A 16,400-nucleotide genomic window follows, 5' to 3' on the forward strand; every position below is an offset into this window, starting at 1 on the left:
TCCTTTGGGGTCAACTTAATTCCATCCACAGATCTTAAATAACGTTAAAAAAACAAAAATACAACCTATTTAATCCTCTCATATCATAAAAAATTACCACACTATGTTCAATACAACCTGGGCATCTTCTTCTTACATCACATGCATTAGTAGTAGCATGACATATTTTCACAATGAAACAAGTAAATGAGTATATTTAATCTTCTTATTTGTTTCATTTTATTATCAAGCCCCAAATTGTCAAAGCATATGTTCAGAGAAGTAAGCCATTAAATAAGGAGGTTTTGACATTATTTTTCTTACATGTAAAATTTCAGATCACAATGTCAGAAAAGATAATAATGTATACATCCATTATCCTTATATAATTCAGTCAACTTTTCCACAGTTAGCAGAAAGAAACCAAAAGAACACTGGGCTAGAATTGGGAGGTCTAGGTTCTGGTCAGTGTTCTGATACTTGTTCTATGAACTTGTCAAGACATTTTAATTACCTGAGCCTCAGTATCCTTATTTGTACGACGGGATACTAACAACTTACCTTACTTTCCCAACACAATTGTTGGGTTAAGAATCAATTTTTATAGATATGCAGACACATAACTTATTAATAAACACTTTATAAGTTACAACATTAAATGGCAATGGAAATAATAATAATTTTTTCTTGAGACGGTCTCACTCTATTGCCCAGGCTGGAGTGGAGTGGTGCAATCACAGCTCACCGCAGCCTCGACCTCCCAGGCTTACACTACTGCCTCAGTGTATTAGTCCATTTTCTCACTGTTATCAAGAAATGCCCAAGGCTGAGTACTTTATAAAGGAAAAAGGTTTAATTGACTCACAGTTCCACATGGCTGGGGAGGCCTCAGGAAACTTACAATCATGGTGGAAGGTGAAGGAAAAGCAAGCAGTCTCTTCACAAGGAAGCTGGAGAGAAAGAGTGAGTGGGGAACTGCTGAGCACTTTAAAAGCCATAAGATCTCGTGAGAACTCACTTACTACCATGAAAAAAGCATGGAGGAAACCACTCCCATTATCCAGTCACCTCTCACCAGGCCCTTTCCTTGACACATGAAGATTACAATTCAATATGACATTCAGGTGGGAACACAGAACCAAGTCATCTCTCTCAGCCTCCTGAGTAACTAGAACCACAGCTGTGCACTATCACACCCAGCTGATTTTAATTATTTGTAGAGCTAGGGTCTCCCTGTATTACCCAGGCTGGTCTCAAACTCATGGACCCAAGTGAGCCTCCTGCCTCAGTTTCCCAAAGTGCTGGGGTTATAGGCATGATCCATCATGCTCAGCCTCTGTGGAAATAATATCACTAAAATTACTATGTGCATAAGACACGTGATGAATCCAGAAGGTGAGCTATTATTAAATACTTTGTTTCCATAGTATTTACTCTAATAGTTAAGATATTTATTTGTGCATGAATTTACAACATTATTTAAAAAGAGACACAATGCATTAACATCTATTTAATATACTCCAAACACTACCCTTCAATATTCTTAGCCCTTTCTCCAGCTGTCCTCTCCCTACCCCACCGAAGTTTAAGAGATTTTAAAACTGGAAGCAAGTGCGCAATATGTTGTCTACTCTTTATCAATTAGGAAACAATTTATTGATCTCATTCTCACTTGCAAAAGAAAGTCTGACAATTAGAGTCCAATAAAATGTGTAGTAGAGATTGTTTTTTTTATCATCACTCTTTTTAAATTTTTCGTTTATTGAAACATTTAAAATAATTAGTAAGCATCAGAATGATAAGATTTAAGTACCTATAAGACTTTGTTACAATGTATAACATTTCTTACAAGTTGTTCACAAACCAGTTAACAGGAGGTAGGGAGTGAGTTTTATTCTGTTGAAATATCCAAGGCAAGAATAGGTACACCTGGGTCAGGGTTAGAGGTGCTCAGGTCAGAGAGATCACTTCATTTGCATTGCAGAAGAAGACTAGAGAGTCAATAATAATAGATGGTTTATTAGTTTCCCAGACCTGCAACAAACCACTGCAACAGGAGTGGCCTGAAACAACAGTAATTTATTCTCTCACAGTTCTGGAGCCCACGTGTGTGAAATCAACGTGTCAGCAGGACCATGGTTCCTCTGAAGGCTGAGGGAGAATCTTAAGTAACCCCACCCAATCACTACTTTCATCTTCATGTGACCTTTTTCTCTGTGTTCCTGTCTCTGTCCCCTTTAGTCTAAGCTGGCAGTGTTTCTGCTTATACAACATTCTTAGAAACATTGTAGGTCCACTATGTATGTCAAGGGGATTACACTGTCAGATGAGAGGTTCTTCCACAGATTCTTCCTGGATAACCAATCTCTATTCCTGGTGTCTGCTGAAATGGTCCATTGGATCCATAAGCCACACATCTAATCTATTCAGCAAAATATTTTTAAGCCTCCTCTTTGGCCTTCTATTTAAAGTATGCTTTCCCAACAATAGCTTTTCTAATTTTAGCATCCTTTGCTCTGGGTATGTGGAGAACCTTCCAAATTATCAAGTACTCCTTGCTGTTTGCTTAGTAGTTCCTTTTTCTGTTCATCTTTTTCCTCTTGAATTTTTTAAAATTTAATTTTTATTTTTATTTTAAGTTCCAGAGTACATGTGCAGGATGTGCAGGTTCATTATAAAGGTAAACATGTGTCATGGTGGTTTGCTGCACCTATCAATCCATCACCTAAGTATTAAGTCCAGCATGCATTAGCTATTTTTCCTCATGCTCTCTCTTCCTCCCACCCTCTGCCCCAACAGACCCCAGTGTGTATTGTTACCCTCCCTGTGTCCACGGGTTCTCATTGTTCAGCTCCCACTTACAAGTGAGAACATGTAGTGTTTGGTTTTCTGTTCCTGTATTACTTTGCTGAGGATAATGGCTTCCAGATCCATCCATGTCCCTGAAAAGGACATGATCATGTTCCTTTTTATGGCTGCATAGTACTCCATGGTGTATATGTACCACGTTTTCTTTATCCAGTCTATCACTGATGGACATTTGAGTTGATTCCATGTCTTTGCTATTGTGAGTAGTGCTGCAATGAACAGATGTGTGCATGTATCTTTGTAATAGGATGATTTATATTCTTTTGTGTATATACCCAGTAATGGGATTGCTGGGTCAAATGGTATTTAACAGATGGGATCTAATTAAACTAAAGAGCTTCTGCACAGGAAAAGAAACTATCATCAGAGTGAACAGGCAAGCTACAGAGGTGGAGAAATTTTTGTAATCTATCCACTTGACAAAGGTCTAACATCCAGAATCTACAAGGAATTTAAACTAATTTACAAGAAAAAAACAAACATCTCATTAAAAAGTGGGCAAAGGGCATGAAAATACACTTCTCAAAAGAAGACATTCATGGGACCTACAAACATATGAAAAAAAGTTCAACATCACTGATTGTTAGAGAAATGCAAATCCAAATCACAGTGAGGTACCATCTCACACCAGTCAGAATGGTGATTATTAAAACATCAAGAAACAACAGATGCTAGCCAGGTTGCGGAGAAATAGGAACACTTTTACACCATTGGTGGGAATGTAAGTCAGTGCAACCATTGTGGAAGACTGTGGCGATTCCTGAAAGATCTAGAATCCTCCTGAATTTTGCTACAAGCAGCAAGGAAAAATTAAGCTATACCTTCAACACTTTGCTTGGAAATCTCTTCGCTTTACTATTCAAGTCCTTATAAGTTCTGTTTCCACCCAACAGTAGAATCCAATTGAACCAAATTTTCTGTCACTTTGTAAGAAGAATCACCTTTCTTCCTGTTTCTAATAATATGTGAGCCATTACCCCCTGAGACATCACCAGAAGCACCTGTAATGTTCATATATCTGTCAATACTCTGTTCATAAGGTATCCCTTTAGAACAACAGAGGCTTTCTTTATTGCACTTGTCACTTCCTTCTGAGCCCTCACCAAAATTGCCTTTAATGTCCATTTCTATCAACCATCTTTTCAATGCAATCTAGTTTATTTTCTGGTTATACCTATCAAAATTCTTTCATCCTCTACCTAATATCCAATTCAGAAACCATTTTCAAATTTTTATGTATTTATACAGCAGCTCTCCACTTCCTGGAACCAAAATTTCTATTATTTTCCTAGGGCTGTTGTAACACAAATTTGGTGGCTTAAAACAACAGAAATATAACCTCTCATAGTTCTGGAGGCCAGAAGCCCAAAATAAAGGTGTTGGCAAGACCACACTTTCTATGAAGTCCCTAAGGGTGCATCCTTCCTTATTTCTCCCAGTTTGTGGTGTCTTGGAACATCCTTTGGTTTGGGACTACATGACTGCAATCCCTGCCTCTGTCTTTGCATGACCTTTTTTTCAGTGTGTCTATGTTCTTTCTTCTTTTTCTAAAGACATCAGTCATTTCAAGCCACTATAAATCTAGGATGCTCTCATCTTACAGTCCTTAACTTAATAACATCTGTGAAGACCCTATTTCCAAATAAGTTTACATTCACCAGTATTGGGAGTTAGGATTTGAAGACATCTTTTTGGGGAACACTATTAAGCTTACCACAGATAAAAACTCATGACTTTCATCCTCATTGTGCCCCAGTTATCTTGGGATTTCTGATTTATCACCAGAGAAATATGGCAGACATTGCCCCATCTCCTCATTGCAATAATGCCCATCATTTGGTGTAGGAAATCCCGGCCTAGAAGTTCTGGGGAATCAGGCTTTCCAACTGGACAATAGGAAAGTTACTCCTCCCAAGAGGAGTTTACTTGATCTTCTTCATAAAGGATTTTAACCCCATGAACGTGTAAAGAGTTTATTCTAGATGTGTGGAATAAAATGGGTGGTGAGAGGAAAAGGAGCTGGTACCTACGCTCCTTTCAAGTCAAATAAAGATATTGTATAAATAGAAACTGTCTATAAGTATGTTTTCATCTCAAGATCTCAAAAGAATGCAATTGAATTGCATTTTGATTGTCATCAATTATTACCCATCTGTCTGACAAGTCTAGGTTCTTTCCTAGTGCTGATCTAGTGAACTGAAACAACAACAATCAGTATTATTGTAGAGAAGGAGAAATATAAACAAGATGTTACAGAATACTATTGAAGATGACACATTTTTCTGAAGTGAACCATTTTGTTTTATAATAGTTTTCAGTAAAGCTAGTATTGCTAGCATTAAGAGGCAGATAAAATGTTAAAGCTGATCAAGTGTGCTTTGATGCCACATAACAGCACCCAGATTTTAGAATGGAGGAGAAAAGAGGCTTGCATCTGGTCAATTAAAAAGAATAACATTTGGCTCAAAAATGTCATCAGGAGTTTCATAACTAGTGTAGTAATTTTAGAAGTCCACACAGTTCACTGATTTCTGAAATTAATTAGAATAATCTAATCATTTTCCTGTAGATAAATTGAAGAAGTGTATCTGTTGCTAAACCCTCACCCTTTCACATAGATGTGTAAATACAAATGAAATAAGAGACGTTAAGCAGTTTATGGCATTTTTATACAGGGGGGAGTAGCTTTTTTTCAATCAAATATGTGATAGATTATTTCTTTTTAAAATTGAAAAGTCAATTTTTTTTTAATTCTATAAAAGTGGTATAAGTTTACGGAAGAGGAAAATATTAATGATATACAAGTTTAGAAAAAATTCCGCCCTCAATCCTCTTCCCAGATATTACCATTGATAATTATAATAGTCTTTATTCAAATCTTTGTATGCACATATGAGCTTTGTTTGTATGGGTTTTTTTTTTAATTTATTATTATTGTTGTTTTCAGTGAGAGGTGGTAGGGTTATTTGCACACTGTTTACATAAGCGATACTCTTCTGTAATCTCCCAAAACGAGGCACATGGTTGAAATTACATAGAAGAAGTTGTTGAAACACAAAAACTAAGAGTAAGCTCAGGATTTACCTACCTCATTAAGCTTTACCTGACTCTCACTTCTCTCTCTACTCTCTTCTGCCCATGTTGGGGAGGCACCTTCCTCGTGCTTCCATAGTATCCTACACATATATGCATTGTTATTATCGTACCCTACCACACTTTTAATTATTATATTTCGTATGTAGCATCTCCCACTAGAATCTAAGCATCCAAACAAGGGGCAGTATCTAAAACAGCTCACTGCCATTCAGGGGCAGAGCAATCACGGAGCTGCAGAAGACCTTATAAGAAGCCATACACACAGCATGCATTTTTAAATGACATCAATTTGCAAATCAACACTCTTTGATCACACTTGTTTAATCAATTACAATTTCTTATAGTTATGCTCAACACTTAGTCTTCATTTTTAACTCTTTCTCTCAAAGATACCACGAGAAACACAATAGTACATGTCCCTTATTTACCAACCTAGTAAATTCACCTTAAAAAGGAAATGAGTTGAAGTTGGCATGACTGTTCTTATTAAAACCATGATTACGTTTTCCACACTACAGCAAAATCCCCAGTGCCTTGGATAGTCAGGGATCAAAGAAAGGAGGCAGTCCCTGTAATCACAAGGCCCCTGCAAAACAGTTTTCTTTCAATCTAGAAGCAAGAAAAGCTAAGGTAGTTAATCCTTCTCCTGATCACAACACAGGGACATAAAGAAAAGGCATGCCTCAGTGACAGAAAGCTGCAGTAGGCATTTTTACAAGTCTCTGAGCACTTCCGTAATCTCTAGCATGCCATGGGGCTGTGCCACACTTATAGAAGCAGGGATTGCCCAGGAAGTTTGATAATAAATAGTTGGTAAAGGCTATCCATAATGTGTGAATCACATGATTGTGGACATATTTGTACGTAGTATAGTATCAAATACAGGGGAGTGAATTTTCTTTTTTTTCTTTTTTTTTTTTTTTTTTTTGAGATGGAGTCTCGCTCTGTCACACAGGCTGGAGTACAGTGGCATGATCTCGGCTCACTGCAAGCTCCGCCTCCTGGGTTCACCCCATTCTCCAGCCTCAGCCTCCCAAGTAGCTGGGACTACAGGTGCCCACCACCACGCCCGGCTAATTTTTTGTATTTTTAGTAGAGACAGGGTTTCACCGTGTTAGCAAGGATGGTCTCGATCTCCTGACCTCATGATCTGCCCACCTCGGCCTCCCAAAGTGCTGGGATCACAGGCGTGAGCCACCGCGCCCAGCCGGGAGTGAATTTTCAATGCGCACAAAGGGTGTAGAAAGAGGAAGCAAAACTAGAATGAAAAAACTACAGACAGAATAAGCATATCTTTTTAGCCACACATGTCCAACTAAGAACCAGTTCATTTGTCAGGAGAAATTAGAAAATCATGCCCAAAACATTTGTTAGACTATTTGAAGTTTAATGTAAGGGTTATGATGGTTAATTTGATATGTCAATTTGGAAGACTTTTTATATGAGGTTCAAATATTTTTTAAAATTTTGTCTTTTATTTTAAATACTGAGGGTGCATGTGCAGGTTTGTTGCGCGGGTGTATTGCATGATGCTGAGGTTTTGGATACAGATCCCATCAGCCAGATATGCTGAGGTTTAGGGTATAGATCCTGTCACACAGATAGCAAGCATAATACCCAATCGGTAGTTTTTCACCCCCGATCCCTCCTCCTCCCTCCCACCTCTAGTACTCTGCAGTGGCTATTGTTCCTATGTTTGTGTCCATGTGTGCTCAGTGTTTAGCTCTCACTTATGAGTGAGAATATGTGGTATTTGGTTCTCTGTTTTTGTGTCAATTCACTTAGGATTACGGCCTCCAGCTGCATCCATGTTGCTGCAAAGGACATGATTTTGTTCTTTTTATGGCTGCATAGTATTCCATGGTGCGTATGTGCCACATTTTCTTTATTCAATCCACCAGTGATGGGCACCTATGTAGATTCCATGTCTTCACTATTGTGAATAGTATATCTACGAACATGTGAGTGCATATGACTTTTTGGTAGAATGATTTATTTTCCTTTGAGTATCTGTGTAGTAATGGAATTGCTGGGTTGAATGGTAGCTCTGTTTTAAGATCTTTAAGAAATCTCCAAACTGCTTTCCACAGTGGCTGAATTAGTTTACATTTCCCCCAACAGTGCATCAGCTTTCCCTTTTTTCTGCAGTCTTGCCGGCATAGGTTATTTTTTAATTAGGTGGACTTTGAGTAAATCAGATTGCCCTACATAATGTTAGTAGTCCTTAAACAATCAGAGGAAGGACTAAATACTACAAAAAGTATAGCACCTCCAAGCAAGAGGTACTTTTCCAGCAGACTACCTTTGGACCTTATCTGACTGTTGACTCTCCTAGGTCTCCAGCCTACCAATACACACTGAAGATTTTGAAGCTTGCCTGCCTCCGTAATCGCATGAGTGATTATGGAGGCTTAAAATAAATTGGTGTGTGTGTGTGTGTGTGTGTGTACATCCTATTGGCTCTGTTTCACTGGAGAATCCTAATAAAGGGGTCTACAGATGTACCTATGTCACATATACCTGCTTCCAATTCACAGTTTAATAAAGTACACATAATGTATTCACATTCATACCCACATAGTCTCTCTTAAATAATTGTTTCTATTGTCAAGTTTATACATACTATATTGTTCAACATAAACACTTTAACCAAAAGGGCCTTGATCGCAAACGCAGTCACCAAATTGCTTCCCAGAGTTTGCAGGCTCTCTGAGAGCTCCCAGTGAGTGTTGTCTTAAAAGTACTCTTTCCTTCCAGCTATATCTCATGTCACAACTGCTCCTGTATACCCTCTGTCCTTTCGTATAGGTTTACAATTTATCTTTAGACATGGCAAGATTAGTATGTACATATTTTTATCCTAGAGAAAAGAAAAAAAATTCCAGATGCTTAGATTTTGTCTAGAGGCTTAGATTTTTAGATGTACAGGTTTTCAATTTTTATGTATTCCAGAGTTCTGAATTTTTAGGGGATCAATTTTACTAGATTTTCTGATGTCAAATCAGCATCACTGCCATCTGTCCTGGAACACCCTTGCTCAGAATCTCCTTCCCAGTGTAATTCCAGATTACAGTATACCAATCAGTGGCACTCACTCTGGAAGGCAGAAGAAAAAGAGACATCCATTTTTGCTGTTAGCAGTTGCAGAATCACCCACATTGACACCTGTGTTAGTCAACTCTAGCTGCCATAACAAAATACCAGAGTGGGTGATTTAAACAACAGAAAAATATTTTCTCACGTTTATGGAGAGTAGCAGTCCAAAATAAAGGTGTCAGCAGGTTTGGTTTCTTCTGGGGCCTCTCTTCTTGGTTTATAGATGACCACCTTCATAAAGTTGCTTTGCTTACCTTGCGTGTTGCTAAGTGTGAAGCTGGTTCACCACGCACCAGTTACCAATCTGCAGTTTCTACCATTTGTATGAATCTGCTGAGAGAGAATATTCACACATAAGGTAAGCAAAGCAACTTTATTACTCATACACAGGCAGCCAGGAACAACAGAAGGCTGGAATTTGTGGTGAGCCAGTCCCTCAAGCCTCCCGAAAGCTGTCCAGGATGGATGCAGTCTTTCCTGTAAATGCTCCCCTTTGCGCCACAGTTGAGGGAGCCTGAAAGCAATCCACTCTGGGTTTTATACCCTAGATGTCACTTGGCTTGCTGTGCAAAGGTGTTTCAGGATATACTATTCTAGGAAGGATGCACACAGAGCACAGGCCATTCCAGACAGTTCTTCCTTTTCTCAGGATCTTGTATTCCCAGCACATTATAGTAATTTTTGAGAATTACAAGTGAGAAAAAAAGGAGAGCTGTATTGGCCAAGTCCATCAAGGGATGATCCTGCTGGGATATAGGATAGACATACGATCAACTTGAGCGGCTACTCCTAAAATGTTTTTCTAAAGTACATGCACAAATTTTACTCCTGCCAGGACTGTATGAGAATTTTAAAATGTTGCCTTCCTGGTGACTATTCCTTTCTCTTGTAACTACCACTTTATCATTTTCAGACAATTCAGCAAACCCTTCTTCATCATGTCCATATCTTGGCACTAAAGTGGGCTCCAACTATGATGCCAGATGGGGACATTTTTTAACCAGCTGTGAAATATTTCATCAGTAGGAAATTGTTTTTAAAGAATGTTGATGTGATAAGTAGTGAATCATTCAATAGCTACAGATAACTTAGAAACCAATAACTCAACTCATTATGATGCAAATTATTGAGATTTTATTCACTGACAATTTGCAATGTCCTACTTGATTATTAATAAGATTTTTCTCCTTTCTACATATTCTTGGGAATTGATTGATCTTTCTTTTATTAAAGAGTCCCATTCTTTAATTTAACTTTCTATTTTATTCCCAAAGAGCAACTGCATTTCTCACTTAAGTATGTGTTACCGAATATATTATTTTGCCTGCAATTTTTAATTTAATAATAATTATTATATATCCATAGCACTTTTGCATTACTAGGTTCAAAGGTTTAATTATGATTGTACAGGGGTTATGATTGTCCTACAATGAAATTTGGTAATGTAGCAATCATAATGGTTACCATTTATTGAAAGCACAAGTGTCAGGCACTGTGCTGGACATTTTACTTACACTATCCTGATTAATTCTCACAACAGTCTCGAAATGTAGATAGTAAATCAATCAGAGGTTAATTTTTTCTGGCCTATTTCTGTTCTTTATTTTTTTACAGACCTTGTTGCAGAACCTAGCACTACTTTGAATTTTCCAGGAAAAAAAATCAACTCATCAAAAGAATTATTGAGCATACAGATTTTAGAAAAAGTGTCATTGAGGAGACGGAAGAGAATTTGCTGCTTCACAGGCAGTTTCATTTGTCTCATCTCTTTACCTGATCTTCCTGACTCAGTATATTACCGTTTCCCCCTCTCTTCTCTCTCAATCACCTTGACTATGAAATGTAGTATCCTTTTTCCACTGGAAACCTGAGCCCCATTTTTGGATTTTTATCTATGATTCAGTAATCCAATCAAAATCTATTTATATAATATACATATATATTTAAATTCAACTTTTATTTTATATACGGGAGTATATGTGCAGGTTTGTTACATGGGAATACTGAGTGATGCTGAGGTTTGTAGCACAAATCCTGTCACCCTGGTAGTGAACATAGTACCCAATAGGTAGTTTTCTAAACCACTCCTGACGCCTAGTAGTCCACAGTGTCTATTATTTCCATATTTATGTACATGAGTGCTTAATGTTTAGCCTCTACTTGTAAGTGAGAACACATGGTATTTGGTTTTCCGTTCCTGTGTTCATTTGCTTAGGATTATGGCCTCCAACTGTATCCATGTTGGTGCAAAGGACATGCTTTCATTCTTTTTTTATGTAGGTATAGTATTCCATAGTGTATATGTACCACATTTTCTTTATCCAATCTACCATTGATGGAAACCTGGGTTGATTCCATGCCTTTGCTATTGGGAATAGCACAGCAATCTTTTTACCAGCTATTGAAAAAATAAAAATTCTTCATCTTGTTAGCTATAAATTTCTAATTCAACCATAAGTAAACTAAGTTTCAAAGATATAAAATTGCCTGCTTTAGGCTACCTATGTGACATATAGCTGCACCAGGAATCAAATCTAGGATGGTATGACATAGACCTCCTCCAAATTTGCCATCAGTTTTTTGTTTGTTTGTTTGTTTTTTGAGATGGAGTCTCACTCTGCTACCCAGGCTAGAGTGCAATGGTGCAATCTCAGCTCATTGCAACCTTCGCCTCCCGAGTTCAAGCGATTCTCCTGCCTCAGCTTCCTGAATAACTGGGATTACAGGCACGTGCCACCATGCCCAGCTGATTTTTGTATTTTTAGTAGAGACTGGGTTTCACCATCTTGACCAGGCTGGTCTTGAACTCCTGACCTCAGGTGATCCACCTACCTCAGCCTCCCAAAGTGCTGGGATTACAGGTGTGAGCCACCATGCCTGGCCACCATTATATTTTTGTCTGTTTTAAAATAAGGACTTTCACAACTCCAGAAAATTTTCTAAGCGTACGAGTTCTTGGTTGATTCACTTTCTAGTTTTTCTCCAATCCTGAATCACTGTGAAACAACTTCTTTATAAAGAGTGCATTTTATTCTAACCCTTACACCCAAGGCAGGACAGACATTGTGCACCACTAGGCAGCTATCTAGGAAAGCTCAGAGTTGTCACTGCATGCTTAAGTGACCAGTTCTCAAGGTAAGTAGAGGTCAGAATGGTTTCCAAACAGCAACAAAAACAACCCTACAGTAGAAGGAATAACCTAAAAGCCAGTGCTATGTGTAGATGGTATTGTCCACAGCTTTCAGGCTATGGTTCAGAGAGATCACAAATCCAGTCGTTCTCACTGTCTCCTTTAGGATACCTCAGTAAAGGAGATGAAGCATTTATTCCACAACTAAAGATTAGGATTAAATCTACATAACCTATGCCAGCTGGGGTTCATTGGCTGATAATCATGGTCAAAATCGCCTAGTCCATAAACGTAAAATTCCTGTTCCTTTCTGGCGAGTACGTAGTATAAAAACAGGTAGTAAGATTGGGTAGCTAAGTACCCAAGAGCCCTATTTGTTTTAGTGTCACATGGGTTAGAATAAATGTAAACTGAAAAATCATGGAATGTGGGTGTTGGAAAGGACCTTAGGCCTCCACTAATTTAGGGATCCTTAATGCGTGTGTATCCATATCAAGGTGGGGTGGATCCACATGTAGTATGGAAAAAGCTCGTTTAAGATCACAAATTCTTAGCTACTGATCTTTAGAACAGTGTACAATCTTATCAAATAAAGGCAAGGGTTAATTTTTTTTTAAGATTAGGAAATAACAATATGTTTAATCCCCCTCGGTTTTATAAATGAAAAGTTGAAGTTTATAGATGTTAAAGAAGAATCAAAATAAAAAGTTGGATACTTCTTCACCCTGTTAATTTCTATTATTACATAATATATGGTCCCAAGTGTTGCAGCTGGAAACATTGCACATTTATTTTCTCATTTTTTTCTGGATTGGCAATCTGGGCGTGTCTTAGCTGGATTCTCCACAAGGCTGTTATCAAAGTATCAGCTAGGGCTTGGTTCTCCTTTGTAGATTTGACTGGGGAAAGATCTGTTTCCAGTTGCCTCCAGTTGTTTGCAGAATTCATCTGCCTGTGGTTGTAGGATGGAAGTTCCCATTTTCGTGCTGGCTTTTTGGTGCTGAGGAGTGTTCCCAGCTCCTGAAGCCCACACAGATTTTCTTGCCATACCTCTCACAACACTGCAGTTTATTTCATCGTCAGCAAGGGAGAAAAGTCTCTCTCCAGTCAGCTCAAATGGACTCATAATGAAACATAATCAGGGAGTAGCACTCCATCCCCTTTGCCTTACTGACTTGGTTGGAAAAAGTCACAGTTCTCTCCACCCCCACACACATTCAAGGATGAGGAATTACAAAAAGGCTATAGGGCACTGGGGGCTGACTTAGGGTATGTCTATCATGTCACAGATAATTTTAAGAGTTTAGAGAGAAATTGAGATCTTCTTCCTTCACATACTACCTTGGACTACATTGCTAAGGTGGGCAAAAAATCATAACTCTTTCCTCTATGGTTGTTACCACTGCTGTCTGAGCTGAGCAGAGACAAGTGGAGGGGAAAGAGATGCTCTCCAAATGAAGAGGAAGATTGTCATTTGGGGAAGTAAATGCCCTGAAAACAATACAGAACTGTAGGGGCATAAGCACACCACTCCAGGACACACCACTCTACACACCACTCTAGGACAGATAAACAATGAAATATGAAGATGTTTACTTCTCAGAGCTATTTCTAAGAATATAGGAACTATAGCAATGCATGAAACCACACACTGATAATGCAATTGATTTAACAACAGAATTGCTAACTATTATAAAACTAGAAATTCAGGAAAGTCTATTGCATATCTAACCACCTTTGCTACACATCTTTTGCACATGCTCCACTCTGGGAAAACATTATATACATACGTGTGTGTGTGTGTGTATATATATGTGTGTGTGTGTGTACACATTATATATTATACAAAAGAAAATCCCTTTGATAGCCCTCCTCCTTTGTTAAAATATAATTCCTTTTCTTTATAAAAATCTTTACCATTTTCTCTGGTTGCACGTCTGGGTCCAAAATTACTTCCTCCATAAATCTTTATTTGCTAAACCCTGTTGAAAAATAAGCATGGAGTACTAATTGTCTAAGGAATTTAAAAATATGCCTGAAGCCACCCTGGTGGCTAAGAAAAGGCTCATTTGTGGCTTCATTTTCCTAAGTGTTAAAAAGCAACACTCCCCTAAAAAGTGAGACAGGCCTGTCCTAGGTTAGAATTGAAGCTGAAATTCTCAGAAATGTGAACAAGTCATATCCAAAATGGGCTGCCTATAGCAAAGAAGTGAGACAACCAGTTGGAGGACAAAAGAAGAAAATGTTAGAATGTGTTTTTAAATATAAAAATATAAAAATATAATCATTCCTAGTTTTGGATTAAAAGTGAAAGGTGTGCAACTCTTCCTTTCACGGGAACACTTCAGGGTCATTGTGGGGTTATAAGTGGCCTAATTTCAATATTGTTGTTTCACAGAGGATAGGGAATTCAGAGGAGAAGAAGAGGGATGGTGGAACAGGTGGTCAGTGGAGCAGTCAAAACAGACCCATTTATCGATTAAGTTTCATTACATTTACCACCTTGGATAGGCTCTGTTTATGATGCTCCAAAACAATCACAATAGTAACATCAAGCTCACTGATCACAGATCACCATAACTGACATAATAAAAATAAAAATTTGAAACATTGCAAGAATTATCAAAATGTGACACAAAGACGCAAAGTGAGCAAGTGCTATCAAAAAAATGGTTCTGACAGACTTGCATGATGCATGGTTCTTACAAACCTTCAAACTGTAAAAAATTCAGTATCTGTGAAGCATGATAAAGTGAAGTACAATAAAATGAGCTATGCCTGTCTTCTTTCTGTTGCAATGGTCACAGGTGGGCCAGCAATATATCCAAAGTATTCCTATAATTCAGAAGACTTCTCAAAATATGGATCCATGTCCAGCATCGCTAACGCTGTACCTAACTCTATGTGAATATTACACCTGTAGGTATCAGTGCATGAGAATCTGATGCCATCTTTCATTTGTTCTTTTTTGTCTTTTTAAGTATCTTTTTGATAAATGACAGTCATTTAATCTAATATGGAAATCAACTCAACTTAGGACCCCTTCTTTGATCCATTGTGTTACGAATTTTAAATTATGACATAAGCCAAAGTTTTCATTAATCAAAAGAAAATTTAATCACATGGTTCACTAAAACCCATCATTAATTAAAATACTTTAGTAAAAGAAAAAAGTTTTTAAACAGCCAAAAATTAAAATAAATCTATCCTAAAGATTTTTATCTTTTTCATCTTCTGTATTTTTATCTGACTATAATATATGTAATATGTCAGAATGTAGTAACATGTATATAACTGATAAATATAGGTTTCGTAGAACTTACAACTCAAAATTTTGACATCTCATGGTTCAGAATCTTGCTTGTTATGTGAACATCTACTTGTAAAGGGTATTTTTTGGCTTCCTTACATTACATAAGCAGAATTTATTAAACTATGTTCCTCAATAAGTTAACCTCTCATTTGGGAAAAGAAGGTGGAATTTAATAAGTCAAACCAGTTTTGTTGTTCTTTAATCTAGACATGTCAAGGCCACCAATATGCTAACATGTGGAGTGTATCTCCAAGTGGAGGACTGACCATGCTGCATTTCCTAGTTTTATTAGTCCAGGAACTCTATTTTCATAAAGAATCTCATGTAATTGGCATTCCAAATAACACACTGTAGAAGACACTGGAAAATACACTTTGATTTTACTCATTTATTTATATGCCCTAATAAATATTTCTATAGTTCTAATCCTTAGCTAAATGATAATGAAAGTAAACCCAACCTACGTAGCTTCTCTGTCTACTTTGTAAATTAAATAAACTTTCCCCCAATAAACTACTCTTTACCTATGTTTAAAATGTTTAAACTCCTGATTGTTCCAATCTACCACGTTCTTCCACCACTTTTTCTCTTCTCTGATTGTGAGCCTCTTATCATCTCATTTTTAACACCTTTCTTTCTTCTACTATATTCAATTTATACTGGCATACTGTCCAGCTGCTTCATGACTAGACTATGGCTAAAGTATTTATTATCTAATAAAATAATTCATAATTATTTCTGGATGTTATGAACTTCTTTATAGTTGCTCTCAAGCCTCAGATCTAGAAAGACAGGCTAAACTAAAATTAGGAGATTAAAAATATATGGAAGCTGAGGGCAAGTAACTTTAGGTAAGAGTTCAAGATAGAGCCTATAGGCAATCCAAAGATGCCAGAAACATGTTTTTCTGTGGAGTTG

This window comes from Theropithecus gelada, chromosome 3, assembly GCF_003255815.1.
Source record: "Theropithecus gelada isolate Dixy chromosome 3, Tgel_1.0, whole genome shotgun sequence".
In the NCBI taxonomy this organism is placed as follows: domain Eukaryota; kingdom Metazoa; phylum Chordata; class Mammalia; order Primates; family Cercopithecidae; genus Theropithecus; species Theropithecus gelada.